Genomic DNA, 3,541 nt, shown 5'->3' with positions numbered 1-3,541 from the left:
CTTTTGATGGCTGCATAGTATTTCATTGTGTATATATACCACATCTTCTTGATCCATTCATCTGTTGATGGACATCTAGGTTCTTTCCATAGTTTGGCTATTGTGGACATTGCTGCTATAAACATTCGGGTGCATGTGCCCCTTTGGATCACTACGTTTGTATCTTTAGGGTAAATACCCAGTAGTGCAATTGCTGGGTCATAGGGCAGTTCTATTTTCAACATTTTGAGGAACCTCCATACTCTTTTCCAGAGTGGTTGCACCAGCTTGCATTCCCACCAACAGTGTAGGAGGGTTCCCCTTTCTCCTCATCCTCGCCAGCATCTGTCATTTCCTGACTTGTTGATTTTAGCCATTCTGACTGGTGTGAGGTGATATCTCATTGTGGTTTTGATTTGTATTTCTCTGATGCCGAGTGATATGGAGCACTTTGTCATGTGTCTGTTGGCCATCTGGATGTCTTCTTTGCAGAAATGTCTGTTCATGTCCTCTGCCCATTTCTTGATTGAATTATTTGTTCTTTGGGTGTTGAGTTTGCTAAGTTCTTTATAGATTTTGGACACTAGTCCTTTATCTGATATGTCGTTTGCAAATATCTTCTCCCATTCTGTCAGTTGTCTTTTGATTTTGTTAACTGTTTCCTTTGCTGTGCAAAAGCTTTTGATCTTGATGAAATCCCAATAGTTCATTTTTGCCCTTGCTTCCCTTGCCTTTGGCCCAAGAGTTAATTTTTGCTTTTGTTTCCCTTGCCTGAGGAAGGAAATATGTTGCTAATGACAATGTCCAAGATATTACTCCCTATGTTTCCTTTTAGGAATTTTATGATTTTAGCTCTCACTTTTAGGTCCTTAATCCCTTTCAAGTTTATTTTTGTGTATGGTGTAAGAAAGTGGTCTAAGTTCATTTTTTTTGCATGTAGCTGTATAATTTTCCCAACATCAATTATTGGAAAGACTGTCTTTTCCTTCATTGTATATTCTTCCTTCCTTTGTTGTAGATTAATTGGTCATATAAGTGTGGGTTTATTCCTATGCTCCCTGTCCTGTTCCATTGATCTGTGTGTCTATTTTTATGACAGTATTATACTGTTTTACTAGAGCTTTGTAGTGTATCTTGGAACCTGGAATTGTGATACTGCCAGTTGTGTTCTTCTTTCCCAAGATTGCTTTTCCTGATTCAGGTCTCTTGTAGTTCCATATAAATATTCAAATTCTTCTAGTTCTATGAAGAGTCCTGTTGGTGTTTTGATAACAGTTTCATAGAATTTGTAGGTTGCTTTGGCTAGTATGGATATTTTAGCAATATTTTTCCAACCCATTTCTTGCAATCTATGAGCATGATATGTCTTTCTATTTGTTTGAGTTGTCTCCAATTTCTTTCATCAATGTCTTACACTTTTCAGAGCATAGGTCTTTCATCTCCTTGTTAAATTTACTCCTAGACATTTTATTCTTTTTGATGTAATTGTAAATGGGACTATTTTCTTAATTTCTCTTTGTGTTACTTTGTTGTTAGTGTATAGAAAAGCAGGGATTTCTATATGTTAATTTTGTATCCTGCAAATTTACTGAATTCATTCTTCATTTCTAGTAGCTTTTTGGTGGAGCCTTTAAGGATGTTCTATATATGGTATGATGCCATGTACTAACAGTGACAGTGTTACTTATTCCTTACCAATATGGATACCTTTTATTTCTTGTCTAATTGCTATGGCTCAGAATTCCAGTACTATATGGACTAAAAGTGGTGAGAGTGGATACCTTTGTTTTGTCATGACCTTAGAGGAAATTTCTAATTATTTCATCACTGAGTATAATGTTAGCTGTGGGTATTTCATATATGGGCTTTATGTTGTTGAGGTATATTCCCTCTAAACCCACTTTTTTGAGAATTTCGCCATAAATGGATGCCAAATATTGTCAAATATTTTCTCTGCATCTATTGAGATGATCATATGGTTTTTTATTCTTCATTTTGGTAATATTGTATATTACATTGGTTTGCAAATATTGAACCATCCTTATATCCCCAGAATTAATCCCACTTGATTATGGTGAATGATCTTTTTATTCTTGCTGTTAAATGCAGTTTGATAATGTGCTGTTGAGGATTTTTCATCTATGTTCACCGGGGATATTGGCCTATAGTTCTCTTTTTTTTGTAGTGACTTTGTCTGGATTTTGTATCTAAATGCTGGTCTCATAGAATGTATTTAGAAGTTTTTATTCTTCTTATATTTCTGGAATAGTTTGAGGACTATTGATATATTAAATGCTTATAAATATTTTAGTGTTTGGTAGAATTCACCTGTGAATCCATCTGGTCCTGGACTTTTGTTTGTTGGGAATTTTTTGATAACTGACTCAATTACATTACTAATAATTGGTATGTTCAGATATTCTTTTTTTCTTGTTTCACTTTTGGAATATTGTATGTTTCTTCCTAGAAACATTTTCTCTTGGTTTTCTAATTTATCCAATTTGTTGGCCTATAATTTTTCATAGCCTTATAACCCTCTGTATTTCTTTTTAAAAATTATTTATTTATTTGAAAGAGAGAGTAGAGAGAGAATCAGAGAAAGAGACAGACAAGCAGACTCCATGCTGAGTGTAGAGCTTGACAAGTGCTTGATTTCACGATGCTGAGATTGTGACCTGAGCTGAAATCAAGGGTCAGACACTGAACTGACTGAGCCACCCAATGCCCCTTTAAAGATTTTACTTAGAGAGAGAGAGAGAGAGAAAATGAGTGGGGAAGGGGAAGAGGAAGAGGGACAGGCAGACTCCCTGATGAACATGGAGCCCAACAAGGGGTTTAATCCCAGGACCCTGAGATCATGACCTGAGCCAAAGTCAGATCCTTAACTGACTGAGCCAGCTGGGTGACACAACCCTCTGAATTTCTGTGGTGTTGGTTGTTATTTCTCCTTTCCATTTCTGATTATATTTGAGTCCTTCCTCTTTTTTTCTTGATGAGTCTGGGTAAAGGTTTATCAATATTTATCTTTACAAAGAAATAGCTTTTGGTTTTATTGAGCTGTTGTATTTTTTAGTCTCGATTTCATTTATTTCTTCTCTGATCTTTATTATACCCTCCCTCCTATGAACTTTGGGGTTTGTTTTTCTTTTTCTAGCTTTTTTGTAGTTTGTGTATTTGAGATTTTTCTTATTTCTTGAGGTAGGCCTGTATTGTTATAAATTTCCCTAGACTTGCTTTTGCTGTGTTGCAGAAATTTTGGACTATAGATTTTTTTTTCCATTTGTCTACATGTGTTTTTATTTATTTGTATATATTTTAAGATTTTATTTATTTATTTGACAGAGAGAGAGAGAGCACAAGCAGTGAGAGTGGCAGGGAGAGTGAGTGGCAGGCTCCCCGTTGAACAGGAAGCCCAATGCAGGGCTCAATCCCAAGATCCCATGATCATGACCTGAGCCAAAGACAGATGCTTAACTGACTGAGCCATCCAGGCATCCTTGTAATTGATTTCTATTTTCATGCCATTGTGGCTAGAAAGGATACTTAATACGATTTTAGTTCT

Source organism: Mustela nigripes, chromosome 5 (genome assembly GCF_022355385.1).
Source record: "Mustela nigripes isolate SB6536 chromosome 5, MUSNIG.SB6536, whole genome shotgun sequence".
Classification (NCBI taxonomy): domain Eukaryota; kingdom Metazoa; phylum Chordata; class Mammalia; order Carnivora; family Mustelidae; genus Mustela; species Mustela nigripes.
This window is presented reverse-complemented; position numbering follows the sequence as displayed.